This window comes from Anomaloglossus baeobatrachus, chromosome 2 (assembly GCF_048569485.1).
Source record: "Anomaloglossus baeobatrachus isolate aAnoBae1 chromosome 2, aAnoBae1.hap1, whole genome shotgun sequence".
Classification (NCBI taxonomy): domain Eukaryota; kingdom Metazoa; phylum Chordata; class Amphibia; order Anura; family Aromobatidae; genus Anomaloglossus; species Anomaloglossus baeobatrachus.
The window spans coordinates 158,690,003-158,706,452 of NC_134354.1; the positions used below are offsets into that span (position 1 = coordinate 158,690,003).

Below are 16,450 nucleotides of genomic sequence, written 5' to 3' on the forward strand. Positions count from 1 at the left end.
CGAGTTGTGTTTCTACCAAACAGTTCTACTTTGGTTTCATCAGACCATATGACATTCTCCCAATAGTCTTCTGGATAATCCAAATGCTCTCTAGCAAACCTCAGATAGGCTCAGATGTGTACTGGCTTAAGCGGTGGAACATGTCTAGCACTGCAGGATCTGAGACTCTGGCGGCGTAGTGTGTTACTGATGTTAGCCTTTGTTACTGTGGTCCCAGCTCTATGCAGGTCATTCACTAGGTCCCCCCATGTAGTTCTGGGATTTTTCCCTCACCATTCTTGTGATTATTTTGACCCCATGGGGTGAGATCTTGCGTGGAGCCCCAGATAAAGGGATATTATTAGGGGTCTTGTATGTCTTCCATTTTCTTATTATTGCTCCTACAGTTGATGTAATAACAGCAAGCTGCTTGCCTATTGCAGATTCAGTCTTTCCAGCCTGGCGCAGGGCTACAATTTTGTTTCGGGTGTCCATCGACAACTCTTTGGTAGAGTTGAGCGCGGTTCGCGGTTCTCCAGTTCGCGGCTCGAGTGATTTTGGGGGCTGTTCTAGATCGAACTAGAACTTGAGCTTTTTGCTAAAGCTCGATAGTTCTAGATACGTTCGAGAATGGTTCTAGCAGCAAAAAGACCAGCTAATTACTAGCTGGCTTTCCGCTGTAATAGTGTAAGTCACTCTGTGACTCACACTATTATGAAATTTCAGTGTATAGTGTGCGGGAACAGCGCATTCAGATCACTGCTGTATGGATAATGGCGATCGCCATTTTTTTTTTTTCCTTGTCTTCCTTCCCTAAGCGCGCGCGTGTAGTGGGGCGGGCCAGCATGTCAGCCAATCCCAGACACACACACAGCTAAGTGGACTTTTAGCCAGAGAAGCAACGGCATGTGTGATAGGATGTCCATGTCACATGTCCCTGCATTATAAAAACGGACATTTTCCTCCAGCACGCCATTACCTGCCTTCTGCGTCTGGGTGTCAGTCACCTCTCACGCAGCTCCTGTCTCCGATACTGCTGTGTACGCTCTATACACAGCGCTGTACAGAATAGGGATAGAAGTTTCTATTAGTCCTTTTAAGGGCTAATACCGGCAGGGCCAGAGCCATAGGTGACAGTCAGGGCCGTGAAAACAGAGTTTAACAGCTACACAAGATGACAGCGTCTGTGTAGCTAAGGTCAGGAATTTCCTCGCTGCATTTCCCCCTTAGGAGGGATAGAAAGGCAGGCTTCCTTTCCTCTACCCAGACCCACAACCCTGCCACTGTACCCTCCTGCCCTTTGCACACTCAAGCTCATTGTTACTAAGCCATTATACTAGCAAACACTGAGTGAACTTAGTGGCATCCTAAAAGTGGCTGTTGGACTTCTGTATTGTCCCACTAGTGCAAAGATATGTGCAGTACGTCTGCCTGCATTGCACACTCAAACACATTGTTACTAAGCCATTATACTAGCAAACACTGAGTGATCTTAGTGGCATCCTAAACGTGGCTGTTGGACTTCTGTATTGTCCCACTAGTGCAAAGATATTTGCAGCACGTCTGCCTGCATTGCACACTCAAACTCATTGTTACTAAGCCATTATACTAGCAAACACTGAGTGAACTTAGTGGCATCCTAAAAGTGGCTGTTGGACTTCTGTATTGTCCCACTAGTGCAAAGATATTTGCAGCACGTCTGCCTGCATTGCACACTCAAACTCATTGTTACTAAGCCATTATACTAGCAAACACTGAGTGAACTTAGTGGCATCCTAAAAGTGTCTGTTGGACTTCTGTATTGTCCCACTAGTGCAAAGATATTTGCAGCACGTCTGCCTGCACTGCACACTCAAACGCATTGTTACTAAGCCATTATACTAGCAAACACTGAGTGAACTTAGTGGCATCCTAAACGTGGCTGTTAGACTTCTGTATTGTCCCACTAGTGCAAAGATATTTGCAGCACGTCTGCCTGCATTGCACACTCAAACTCATTGTTACTAAGCCATTATACTAGAAAACACTGAGTAAACTTAGTCGCATCCTAAAAGTGGCTGTTGGACTTCCATTAGTGCCCCACTGGTGCCAAGCTTTTTCTAGCACCTCTGCATGACACCCTCCTGCTCTGTTTTTAATAAGCTATAATGATAGCAAAAAAAGCTGCCATTTAGTGGCATACAAGAACTGGCGGTTGTATTTCCTTAGTGTCCCACTGGTGCAAATCTATTAGCAGCACCTCTGCATGACACCCTCATGCACATTTTGCTACGCTAATGTTATAGCAAACTCAGGGAATTCCTTGCTGCATTTGATCATTCGGAGGGATAGAAAGTGAGGCTTCCTTTACTGTCCTGGTACCCACAGAACACAGCCACTGTACCCACCTGTCCATTTTTGCCACGCTATTTAATTTGCCCAAAGAGCTGACTCTTTTTCTGCCTTCCTAAAATTGTCTGTAATACTAAGTTAGTGTTTTTTTGTTGCCAAGCAAGGTACAACACATGTGCATTCTACACTCATTTCCTTTTCTGGAATGCAATTATTAAATGCAGGTAGTCCAGCCAATCTGTGACGAAGGTGCAGGTGTGGATATAATGTAGCCTGCATCCAATGTTGGTTTTCTCGATGTTTGACAGCTCAACAATACCATCTGTTTCCACTTCCAAAACAAGTGATGACCTGCCAATCACACTCCCTGTTGCGTGTAAAGGGGTGAAAGTTCAGTGTGAAAAACCATGTGAGACTGCTGTCCCAAGTCACAGACGATGAAGAGCACGCAGATACATTTGATGGGGCAGGCGGTGGTTGCACAGGCACACTAGGCCGCATTGTAGCACAGTGAAATTCACATTGCGACTTATGCTTCATTTTAAGTCGTGTACAGGGTGGGCTCCCCAGTATGCAGCAAAACCAGGCAACAGGAAAAGGACTCTAGTCAGTTGGGTTGATAAATAATTGTTTAACTTTACCAAAACAAACAATAAGAACCATGCATACAATTTAAATAATTGAACAATCTATTCTGTTGCCTACTACCTGCTAATCCCTCTGCGTAGCAGTAATTGTGTGTTTGTGCATGTGTGTGTGTGTGTGTGTGTGTGCGAACACGACTTACCAGTGTCGCATCACAAGAGCTTCCCAGTTATCTACGTAAACATAGACAAAACACATTACCCCCCTGAATACCCTTGTTAGCTAAAGCCTCACAGATAAGGCAGATGATAACAGTGTGAATGCAAACCACACAGCTCTGCAACACAGTCATGGAAATCTTGAAAATCAACAGTCAATGCAAACATGTGTCGCTGTCCCTCTATTATTTAAAGTGTACGTGACAATTTGACAGTGCAGAGGCAGCAATCTTATTGTCTATAAATAGTCGGCCTACCCAGAACAGATATGTGTTTTGCTAATAAAACAAAGTGTTGCGTGCCCGCATTATTGTCTGGGCACAGCCTACCGTACCCGGGTACTGTGATGTCCAGTTGCCAGAAATACAGACTTTACGCTCCTCTCACGGTAAGCAGTATAGACAGCACCGTAGGAATGTTGGTCTGTGGCACAGGATGCTGCTCACTGGCGTTACGGTACTCCTCACCAAACTCCAAAATGACTCCCCTCACAATTGAACGAAGTGTTTCCGCGGTGGCTCCTTGCTGTAACACACACCTTTAGCTTTTCCTTCTGTTCATAGATAGCATCTCCAAGTCCACACCCGAAGAGCAATTTCTCCTCCTTGTCTAAGTGTGGAGAGGCAGCTAGTGCGCATGCGTGTGCCGATTTACCCCAGCCGCAGCCTAACTACAGTGTTTCGCCTAGTGAGTATGCTCAGCCTGACTGTGCCATTCCTGAGGCTAAGTCTTCATTTCGGGATACAGCGCATGCTCCCACACTTAGTGCGAAAAGCCTCTTTGCACAGGTACTTGCACTCCGTGCCGGGTCTAAGTCCTGTTTTGTGCCTAGACACCATGCGAAAGCTGATATTCTTTTTTCAGAGACTGTATTTCATGCTAAGGAGCATGCTCAGACACTTACTGCATCAGAGACTAGGTCCGGTAATGAACTCTTTGGCCCTGCCCCTGATGTGGGGGGCCCATATAGACCACAGGGCATCAGGTGTCCTGACGATGTGGCCAGGCCACTCCCAAATGGCTTGCAGAGGCCCGCCCCTATGACTTGTCACCTCATTATTGATGGTCAGACGATGACTGGTGAGGTGTTTGTGTCATGGCAGCCATGAGGTCATTATTGAAGTTGCGGTTCCAAATAGGAAGCTAGTTATGCCACTCATGACGTGTCACTCTGCTTTTGTCTCCAGGAGGTGCATTGTGGTCCACCCTGGTTTGGGGAGGACCCAGGTTATAAAACGGGCTGGAGCCAACAAGGAGGTGCGCAGTCTTCTATTATGCTCCGAAAGAGCACACCTCCATGTGTTGAACCCATTGCGGCTTTAGGCCAGAGGTAGGCAGGGATAGGGCGTCGATGCAGGCCGCCACCACAGTTGGTAACGCAGAACAGTTAAGACCAGCTCCTGTCCTACCAGTCCTGCTTGTGCAGCCCAGTGGCATTAACAGGCCTGCTGCTGCTGATGCGCCTGCTGTCCACAGGTGTGGCCCCAATGCACACGGTCAGCGTACTCAATGGCCCCTGTGATGTTAACAGGGAGTTCCTGGGCTGGGTGGGCGTGTTGACCCTGTGACATTAACAGGGCTCCCAGTCTCCAGATCCGAGTGGCGTCTGACTCAGTTCAGGCTACTATTAGTTTTATAGCCACACAGCTCTGTATCCTCCACCTAACCTTCCAGTTGCCAACCTCTCCTTTTCCATCTGGGAGCACGGTGGACACTGACTGCTGATGGGGATATATACCTTTCTCTTTCTTTTCTTATTAATTTTCGTTATATAGTGGTAACATAGTATATACCACCTTATCCAAATCTGCCAGTCCCACCTAACAGATGGTGTTTCTTCAGCAAATGTTACTTTTGCTTAACCACCAAACCCACGGACAAAAACTTTTTTCCCCTTTCCAACACACCTGTTCCCCTTTCCACCAGCATCTGTCCTTTTTCAACTCATTTTGTATATGACCAAAAGTGCAGCTCTGCAGGGACACCGTACTCAATGCCATCTCAGCACAGCAGACAGCCCTGGGTCCCTCTGATGTGGACAAGTAAAAGACCATTTCCTCCTATCCATGACAAAGCGTTGAGATTCACTCTGTGCAGCACTGGTGTTTAGTGGAAAAGCAGATCTAAAATTGCGTACCACCTTCTGCAGATACTTCTGTATACGTGCGTCCCTTTCTATGGCAGGAATTATTTCGCCAAATTTTGTCTTGTACCGGGGATCTAACAGTGTGGCAACCCAGTAGTTAGCATTACTTTGAATTCGTACAATCAGAGGGTCATGTAGGTAGTGCAGCATGAAGGCGCTCATGTGTCTTGTGCATCCAGGAGGACCAAGTTCTTGGTGTGTTGGTGGCAGAGAGGTGAGAATCGTGCCTCCTTCCTCTGCCCTCTCCCCCTAACCTCGCACAACCGAAATGTGAGCAAGCTCTCACTCATCTGCTGAGTCTTCCATGCCCATCGCCAGTTCGTCCTCCATTTCTTCATGGGCTCCTGCATCTTCCTCAACAATTTTTGCTGATACTATGCGCCCTTGTTAATCCCTCTCCCCCAGCGTCCCTTGACTTCCGCCTAGGTGCCACTCACCGTCTGGACCTTGTAGATCTTATTATCTCTTCTGCATATGACTCCTCCTGTACTTCCTCCCCTTCCTCTTGGACCAACACCTGACTCCGAATAATGCTTACAGTGTGCTCCATCTTGTAGATGACCAGAATTGTCACGCTGAGAATGGCATCGCCAGTGCTAAACATCTTCGTCGACATTTGTAAACTGTGTAGAAGGGTGCCTAGGTCCTTGATCTGACACCACTCCAGCAGTGTGATCTGCACCACCTCTGGATCAAGTTAGCCCAGGGTATACGTCATACCGTATTTCAGCAGGGCTCTGCGGTGCTGCCACAGACGCTGCAACATGTGCAGATTCCAATTCCTGCGTGTCGAAACATCGCATTTCAGGCGTTTAACCGCCAGACCCTAAGACTTCCGGAGCGATGAAAGTTGTTGAGCTGCTGGGTGCGAAGGATGAAAGTGAGCACATAGCAGCGTGCCCGCTGCACAAGGCCATGTAGGCCGGGATGGTATTTTAAAAATTGCTGGAGAATCAGATTCAACACGTGAGCCATACAAGGCACGTGTGTCACATTGCCCTGACGAAGGGCCGCAGACAGGTTTGCATCATTGCCGCACACGGCTGTTAAGTCACCAACGTAGTCCACTCAATCAATTTGTACTCCGGTTGCCAGGTGACAACGTGTTCCTTTCGTGCATAGTGCTGATGATGGGAAAGGAGTCGATGCCAGCGGCGCAGGTGGACGCAGGTTATGCTCACCCACTGGGCTGCGTTACCTTGACAGATGCAGAACCAATGACTGAATGTAGGTGGTGGGTATCTCACAGATGAAGTACCATCATTCAGCTACAACCAATGGGAATACACCGCACCCTTTTTTAGGCCCCTCCTGTCTGCAGACCACTGCCAGACAAAGCTATGAACCTCTTGTTACTGTTACCCCCAGTTCATTTTTATGATTTTGTGTGCTTGTTACCTGACTACTTTTCCTGCTTGCTATTTAGGTACCTCGTTTGCCGGTCCGCATTTCACCTCTGCTTGTTTTCTGATTAAGTCCTGGCCATCCCATTCTGTTCCTCTTCCTCAATTAATGTTTTGACCCTGCATGACTACTATTCTCTGGAATTGGAGCCTTCCACAGGTATTGATCAACTTGGGCCCTGTGTAATTCCATATCACTGTATAGGGGTTAAAGGGTTTCTGGGTTCTGGGGGTCCAGCTTGGTGAGTGGTTTCCCTCTAGCCTATACTTTACAGCCCATCTGAGTGTGTCAATCCAGGCAGGCGTTACACCGTGCCCTTTGCAGAAGGCCATGTAGGCCGTGATAGTGTTTTAAAAATTGCTGGACAACCAGGTTCAACACGTGAGCCATACAAGGCACGTGTGTCACATTGCCCTGAAGAAGGGTCGCAGACTGGTTTGCATCATTGTCGCACCCGGCATTCCCTGGCTGCTGGTTGAGTGGAGACAACCATTGATGAAACTCGGTCTCACTCTCCAGAGCTTACCGTCCACAACTCATCAGCGGTGTGACTCACATTTCCCAGACATTTCTAAGTAAAGAGTCGACCGCATCATGCTGTTGAGCTCTGCTGCCAGCATAGTAAGGAGGTGTGTGGGATTCCTTGGGCGCAGTTACAAGGAAGGGTTGCCTGACCACACAGGGTTTGGGCCAAGGTGGAGGAGCCACACGAGGTTGAGGAGGCAGAAGCAGTGGAGGAACTTGTACATATAGAGGAAGGATTGACACACAACTCGTGGGTACGGCAAGACTTGTACAGCAAACCCTTCTCCATCTCTCACCATAGTTACCCAGTGCCCAGTCAGCAACATGTAACTCCCCTGTCCATGCTTACTGGTCCAAGTATCTGTGGTGAAATGCACCCTGTCACACACAGAGTTTCTCAAGGAATCGGTGATGTTGTGTGCGACCTGCTGTGGTAGCGCGGGCACGCCTTTCTTGGAGAAGGAGTGGCGACTGGCCATCGGCTCTTGGGGCACTGCAATGGGCATAAGGTCTCAAAAATACTCGGTCTCAAAAGGGTGTAAAGGCAGCCTTTCTGTAGCCAACAAGTTGCAGATGCTGAAACCCAAGCTCTTAGGCATGTCATGCCCTTCGAAAATCATGTAAAACACAGCGAGGGGACTCCAACCACAGTCTCCCTCATTTCCACTAATTGGGCCACACACACCCCACTTGACTGGCATCAGTTGACGCCCCTTTTCAAAATGAAAAAGATGCTTTGCATGAAGCACTCTCAAAAATACACATGCCTTTCACCTCCCCTGAATGACACAGGGGAAGAAAAGTCCTCTGAGAGCCATGACTTGTTCATCTTGGTTCTTTTTTCAAAAGCGAGGGGACTCCAACCACAGTCTCCCTCGTTTCCACTAATTGGGCCACACACACCCCACTTGACTGGCATCAGTTGACCCCCCTTTTCAAAATGAAAAAGATGCTTTCAATGAAGCACTCTCAAAAATACGCATGCCTTTCACCTCCCCTGGATGACCCAGGGGAAGAAAAGTCTACTGAGAGCCATGACTTGCTCATCTTGGTTCTTTTAGAAACACAGCGAGGGGACTCCAACCACAGTCTCCCTCATTGCCACTAATTGGGCCACACACACCCCACTTGACTGGCATCAGTTGATCCCCCTTTTCAAAATGAAAAAAATGCTTTTCATGAAGCACTCTCAAAAATACGTGTGCCTTTCACCTCCCCTGGATGACCCAGGGGAAGAAAAGTCCTCTGGGAGCCATGACTTGTTCATCTTGGTTCTTTTTTCAAAAGCGAGGGGACTCCAACCACAGTCTCCCTCGTTTCCACTAATTGGGCCACACACACCCCACTTGACTGGCATCAGTTGACCCCCCTTTTCAAAATGAAAAAGATGCTTTGCATGAAGCACTCTCAAAAATACGCATGCCTTTCACCTCCCCTGGATGACCCAGGGGAAGAAAAGTCCTCTGAGAGCCATGACTTGTTCATCTTGCTTCTTTTAGAAACACAGTGAGGGGACTCCAACCACAGTCTCCCTCGTTGCCACTAATTGGGCCACACACACCCCACTTGACTGGCATCAGTTGATCCCCCTTTTCAAAATGAAACAGATGCTTTGCATGAAGCACTCTCAAAAATACGTGTGCCTTTCGCGTCCCCTGGCTGACCCAGAGGAAGAAAAGTCCTCTGAGAGCCATGTCCACATTGTCAGTGGACAGACGCGTGTGCTTATCTGCCAGCAGACCCCAGCAGCACTGAAGAAAGGTTCCGAGAGAACGCTGGCTGCAGGACACGACAAGATCCCCTAAGGCGTACGTGGCAAGCTCAGGCAATTTATCCAGCTGGAAGCCTAAAATGAGCAGGCCTCAAGTTGCACAGTAATGGCATCGATGTTTCCTTGCATATACTCATATATCTGTGTCTCCTCCTCTTTTTCCTTGTCCAGCTCTTTTGTTTTCGCATGAGTATATGTCCTTGTCACTTTCCTATGTGTTTGTGTTGTATTGTGAGTTGTTTGTCACCTTTTGGACTCCTTTGAGGGTGTTTTCTAGGTGTTTTTCTGTGTTTGAGATTGCCTGCCATTGTTTTCTATGCGGTTCGAGTTCGGTTCGTCGAACGTTCGACGAACTGAACTCGAACGAGACCTCCGTTCGGCGAACCGAACTCGAGCCGAACCGGGACCGGTTAGCTCATCTCTACTCTGGTCTTCACTATAGTGGAGTTTGGAGTGTGACTGTTTGAGGTTGTGGACAGGTTTCTTTTATACTGATAACAAGTTCAAACAGGTGCCATTACTACAGGTAATGAGTGGAGGACAGAGGAGCCTTTTAAAGAAGAAGTTATAGGTTTGTGAGAGCCAGAAATCTTGCATGTTTTTAGATGACTAAATACTTACTTTCCTCCATAATTTGCAAAAAAAATCTTGCTAAATCAGGCAAGGTGATTTTCTTGATTTGTTTTCTCATTTTGTCTCTCATAGTTGTTGTCTACCTATGATGTTAATTACAGGCCTCTCTCATCTTTTTAAGTGGGAGAACTTACACAATTGGAGGCTGAAAAAGGAGAATTGCACAGCTCACCGGAGAAAATTGAGGTGGAGAACAAAATTAGAAGGCAAAAAATCCAGCACCAGCAAATTAAATGTAAAAATGTATTGAAGCATAATTAAAAAGCCCATAACAAAAATTATTAGGGCTGGCACAGAGCAAAGAAATATCTGTCTACCCGCCCTAACAATTTTTGTTATGTGCTTTTTAATTATGCTTCAATACATTTTTACATTTTATTTGCTGGTGCTGGATTTTTCCCTTTCTAGAAATGGTGACTGACTAAGTACTTTTTTCCCCACTCTATATAGCCCCATACTCTAGTACAGGGGTCCCCAAACTTTTTACACAGGGGGCCAGTTCACTGTCCCTCAGACCGTTGGAGGGCCGGACTATAAGAAAAACTATGAAAATCCCTATGCACACTACACGTATCTCATTTTAAAGTAAAACAAAAAGGGAACAAATACAACATTCAAAATAAAGAAATAGTAAATATAACACTTACATACACTGTACCCCCCAAATACAGCACAGTGCACCTCTGAAATGTGCTTCTCTCTCCCCCATATAGGTCCAGCACTCTGTCCCCATATAGGTCCAGCACTCTGTCCCCATATAGGTCCAGCACTCTGTCCCCATATAGGTCCAGCACTCTGTCCCCATATAAGTCCAGCACTCTGTCCCCCATATAGGTCCAGCTCTCTCCCCCATATAGGTCCAGCACTCTGTCCCCATATAAGTCCAGCACTCTGTCCCCATATAAGTCCAGCACTCTGTCCCCATATAAGTCCAGCAATCTGTCCCCATATAAGTCCAGCACTCTGTCCCCATTTAAGTCCAGCACTCTGCCCCCATATAGGTCCAGCTCTCTCCCCCCATATAGATCCAGCACTCTGTCCCCATATAAGTCCAGCACTCTGTCCCCATATAAGTCCAGCACTCTGTCCCCATATAAGTCCAGCACTCTGCCCCCATATAAGTCCAGCACTCTGCCCCCATATAAGTCCAGCACTCTGCCCCCATATAAGTCCAGCTCTCTCTCCCCATATAAGTCCAGCTCTCTCCCCCATATAGGTCCCATCAATCCCCCATATAGATCCAGCTCTCTGATTCTCCCCCATTCCCGGTAAAAAAAAAGTGAAATTATGCTTTACCTTCCACTGCAGCCGCTCCTGTGCTGTGGTCCCGGCTGTAAGGCCTAGATGAGCACGTCGTGCGTCATGACGTAATCATTCTAGGTCCGGACAACGAGTGCCGAGCGTCTACAGGAACGAGACTTCCCGTGTAGCGCTCGGCGGGTTATTTTAATTGTAAGCGCCTGTGCGCTTGCAATTGAAATAACACAAGGAAATTGTGAGGCGGGCCAGGTAAATGGCCTCCGGGGGCCGGATGCGGCCCGCGGGCCGTAGTTTGGGGACCCCTGCTCTAGTACATCCCTCCTCACAGCCCCATGTGTAGTAAATTACTTTTCTCTGCCTCGTTATTTACAGCCCCATCTTGTATTACATCAGACCTCATAGCGAGTCTATATACAGCCCCATTCTGCATTGCATCGCTCCTATCAATGCCTCTCAAAAAAAAATATTCCTGCAGTACATCACTCATCTTAGCCTTGCTACACTGAGCAAAAATATAAATGCATTTTGCTTTGCTCTCATGTTTCATGAGCTAAGCTCTAAGAGCTAAAACTTTTTCTATATACACAAAAGGCTTTTTTCTTTCAAATATTGTTCACCCATTTGTCTAAATCTGTATTAGTGAGGACTTCCCTTTACAGAGATAGTCCATTTACTTCACAGGTGTGGTATATCAAGATGCTGATTAGATAGCATGATTATTACACAGGCGTGCCTTAAGCTGGTCACAATAAAAGGCCACTCTGAAATGTTCAGTTTTACATCCATGGGGGTTAGAAAACCAGTCAGTATTTGGTGTGACCACTATTTGCTTCACGAGGTGCAACTGTGACGCCCTGACAAAATCAGGTTGTCACAGGAGACTGCATCCATCTTCTAGATGCAGGACTCTCTCCTCCTTGGCCTACCAAGACAACCACTCATAGGTACAAACACCAGCCACAAAAACCTAGTCACCCCCCCAGGACAATAAGGGGGTAGTCGGGGGTTGTAGCTCCTGGACTACCGGACTACGTGAGCTGACTAGGTGGCAGACGGCAGAGCAGGGCCACAGGCGACGGAGATCCAGTCACAGGAGACCTTAAGTGGACCGGAGCAGGGTTGTAGCCCGCCGGTGCCAACAGCAGGAATCCGGTCCAGAGGCCAGGTGCAGTCGGGGTACCTGGACTCCAGGGCAAGGACAGCTTCAAGCACCTTTCCAATCAACCAGCAGGGGACAAGATTCCAAGTCTTGTCCCACTAGTAGCCCAGATAGAGCGAGACAGAAGCCCAACGCGAGGGATAGGGCATCTGCAAGTGCCTGCAAAAATCCCAAGGGTCAGATCTCGTGGGCGACAGCTCCCACAGCAAAGACACCGGTAGTGGACTTTTCCCGTTCCATGCGGACTAGTCAACAAACGAGACATCAAACTAGAGTGCAGGAGGAAGGGCCCCTGTTCTGCTCACCGGTGTGCGGGACTCGAAAATACCCCTCCAGAGACTACCGGTATCCGACACTTGGTTTACTATCTGGACTCTGTGTGATTTATTCAAAAACAGTGAGTACACCGGTATCATCCGGTCCAACTTGCAAACTGCGCCCCAGCATTCCACTCCACCTACACCTGGGCAACCCACGGGTGGCGTCACTCACAAACTCTCTCCTGTAAATAACCCCTTTATTCAGTTGTGGGCGATGGGCTGCTGCACGAGCCTTGGATCTGGCTGCCACTCGAGCCACAGCCACGATCCCAGATCCGAACGTCTCGAGTAGCCCCCCTGCCGTGGTCTGTGCACCCACCAGCGACACAACACATCTCCTTCACATAGAGTTAATCATGGTTGTTGATTGTGGCCTGTGAAATGTGGGTCCACTTCCTCTTTAATGGCTGTGCAAAGATGCTTGATATTCGAAGGAACGTAAATATGCCGTCATATACACAGAGTATCCCAAACATGCTCAATGGGTGACATAGGAGTATGCTGGCAATGCAACAATTGTGATGTTTTCAGCATCCAGAAATTGTGGCAGATCCCTGCAACATGGGGCCATGTGTACCGCCCCAAGGGCTCGGCCGGCTGCCGAGCCACTCGGATCCGTGCTCGTACGGTGGGTGGCTTGAGCTCCTCACGGACCCGGGGGTCATGTCGCTCTGCAAGGGGGGGTTGGAGCTACACGCAGGGACTTTGGTGGGGAGTTCCACGGCTGGGGCCATGGTGGTTTGTAAGGGATATAAGTTTGTGACGCCACCCACGGGTTGTGGTGGATGGATGGACACCACCACTGCTGTTGACTAGGCCTCCTGGGAACAGTGTTGCGCAGCTTTGTGTTGACCGCTCCGTGGGTAGGGGAGTGATGGTCCCGGAGGCCCGAGAGAGGTGCTGAGGCGTGGGGATGGGTGCGTGATGGGTGCTGGTGCGGTGCGCAGCCCGAAGACACTGGTGTACTTACTATGATACAACACACTGGAGTCTCTGGTAAACCAAATGGGGTGATGAACGGTGCCCGCAGCTGGCTGCAGCTTCTCCCTTAACAGGTTGGTGGTTTTCGCGTTTCTCCTGCACCTCTTTATGTGAATGTTTTGACTCCTATGCCTAAGCAACAGTAGTCCGCTCCCCGGCTTGCTGGGTGTCGGGAGAGCCCTGCTTGCCCGCAGACGCTGACCCCTTGGGTCTCTATGCCTGGGCGGTGGCTTTACCCTAATGGTTGGGCTGTCGTCTTCAGTCGGGTCTTGTGTGGGAAAGGTCCTAAAGTCCAGTCCTCAATCACTTGATTTGACTCTGCCCGGTAGTTTCTGGGCTTCGTACTGGGTCTGAGTAGCCTTCCTGGTGCTCCGGTTTCCAATCGGTTCCCCAGTTCGGTACCAGCAGGCCACCACCCGACCCCGGTCCCTACGGTTCCACCGGCTGTAATCCCAGCTCCTGCAGGCGGCCACCACCATCTGCCTCCTTGCCAGTGGTGACTGGGCTCCAACCTAGACACCTGAGTAGACTATTGGCAGGCCTGGTCACAGGTCTGCCCTTGCACTTGACTTCTCTCCTCAGACTACTCTCTAGAACTACTGCTTTTTCCCGCCTCCAGGCCCGTGAACTCCTCGGTCGGCGGAGCCAACCGCCTGGCTCCGCCCCCCTGGTGTGGACATCAAACCTGGAGGGTGGTGACAAGGTTTTGAAGTTTGGTTGCTGTCACCTTTTTAGGGAGGGGGGTGTGTGTGCATGGGACTACCTGGGACAACCTGACTAGTCCAGGGCGTCACACATGCATTATCATGCTGCAACATGAGGTGATGGTCGTGGATTAATGACACAGCAATGGGCCTCAGGATCTCACCATGGTTTTTCTGTGCATTCAAAATGTCATCAATAAAATGTTCCTGAGTGTGATATCCATAACAGACGCCTGCCCATACTATAACCCCAACACCACCCTGGGCCACTCAATTCACAATGTTGACGTCTCCAAAATGCTCACCTACACATTGCTATAGACACAGTCTGCCATTCTGCCCTGTACAGTGAAAACCAAGATTCATCCTTGAGGAGAACATCTCTCCAATGTGCCAAACGCCATTGAATGTGAGCATTTCCCCATTCAAGTTAGTTACAAAGACAAACTGCACTCAAGTGGAGAACCTGATGAGAACAACAAGCATGCAGATGAACTACCCTGAGACAGTTTCTGACAGTTCGTGCAAAAATTCTGCTGTTTGTTGCAGCAGCTGTCTGAGTGGCTGGACTCAGACAATCTTGGAGGTGACTCAGCTCATGAAAAATGGGAGCAAAAACAGAAGTGTTGTATTTAAATTTCTATTCAGTGTGTATAAAGTGTCATCCTGCAGTACATCTCACCACTCAGCCTCTCTACAAATAGCCCCAAGCTGCAATACATTGCTCCTACCGATGCCTCTCAATATAGCCTTATCTTGCAGTACATCACTCTTCGCAACACCTCTATATACTGTGCATCCCTAACTTTCAGTACATCACTAGTGATGAGCGAGTATGCTTGTTACTACTCGGTACTCGCACGAGTATCAATGTACTCGGGCTACTCGGCGGGGACCGAGTAATCTCGCGATACTCGTGCTGTACTCGTGGTCTTCATGTTGGCGCTCTTTTTACAGCCATCCCTTATGCAGGGATTGGCTGGCAGACCACTGCAATGCCACAGCCCTGTTGTGGAATTGCAGTGATTGGCCAGCCCGCACAGCGTGACCGTGCCTTTAGCCCGACACTTCCCCGCTCGGCTACGGCCCCTCCCGCACTCCACTCCGCGTGTATATATATATGCACGCTTACACACACACGCACGTTTTTTTTTTTAATTTACAGTTTTCTGGTTTCTCCATGCTGCCGGGAGTGATTTCACAAAAATACTCGGGTCTCCCATAGGATAACATTGGGCTCGTTGCTCGGGCCGAGTACACGAGTATCTTGGGATGCTCGGCCCGAGCCTCGAGCACCCGAGCTTTTTGGTACTCGCTCATCACTATACATCACTCCTATCAGCACCTACTAATGCAGGACCATTCTGCAGTTTATCACTCTTTTCAGCCTCTCTGTATATGTGACGCCCCTGACCCGGTCAGGCACCACTGAGTACTGCACCCATGCTGGGACAGTACTTCCAGGTAATCCTAAAGGCTAGAATGAGGTGCATACGCACAGACACATAGCAACCAGTTCTCCCACTCCATTAGATGGGACCCTTAGGTAGTTTCCAGAGGGGGACTAGCCTTCAAATCCTATTAATGGGTGCAGCAGAGGGGCTGAGAGCTAAAGTACAGATGTTGTAAGGAAAGGAAGAAGAGCCAGTCTGGTAGTGGAGCGCGGCGGTAGCGAGGCGGATCCACGCTCTCACACTGGTCGGACCCTGCGCGGTGTAGTGACAGTTGGCGGGGGAGAACGGTCACCGGGGAGTCAGAGAGAAGTGTCCGGGGTGACTAGGCGCGTACGGGGTACAGGTCCTTAGAGCAGACTCCAGTTTAATGATCTGCTAAACCTGCCAGTGAGGGGAACTACAAGTACCTCACCAACCTCACAGAGTCCGAGCCTCAGCAGCAACGCAGGGACCCATAAGGAGACAGAGCCAGAAGCCATCTCACCTGGTCCATGCTGCCAGCAAACGGTCCAAAAAGGGGAGAAAAGGCAGTTGCGACTCCCTGGATAGACCCCCAAGGTCACAGAAGTGCTAGGAAGGTGAGCTAACCTGTTACCCTCAGACTGGCCAGAAGGAGCCCTGGTTCTTACCTGGTTAATCACAGCATCGCCCGGGTCAGCTCACAACAACACTAAAGTGAGTAAAAACAAGTTGAAAGACTTACTAGACTGAGACTGAATTATTCTGGGACCCGTTATTCTACACACCTGAGCCCCTGGGGCCTGCCTCACTCACGGGAGGCCATACCATCTGACTGCAGACCCCATCAGCCCCAGATGCTCATAAAATCTGCAGTGGCGGTCATCCATATCCCTGACAGCAAGCCATGAGTGGCGTGACGACACATACAAAATCTGACATACCTGTTTGCCATATTACAAGAAGACCCTGTGGAGTCCCTGAAGCTGGATCCATGTCCCTGGGGTGTCACATATACACTA

General features: G+C 49.0%; 1 protein-coding gene across 2 annotated transcripts in view; it reads right to left on the minus strand.

The window, feature by feature from the left end:
• LOC142287665 (interleukin-5 receptor subunit alpha-like) overlaps positions 1-16,450 on the minus strand; it is a 131,388-nt gene that overhangs the window by 98,808 nt on the left and 16,130 nt on the right. The window lies entirely within an intron of this gene.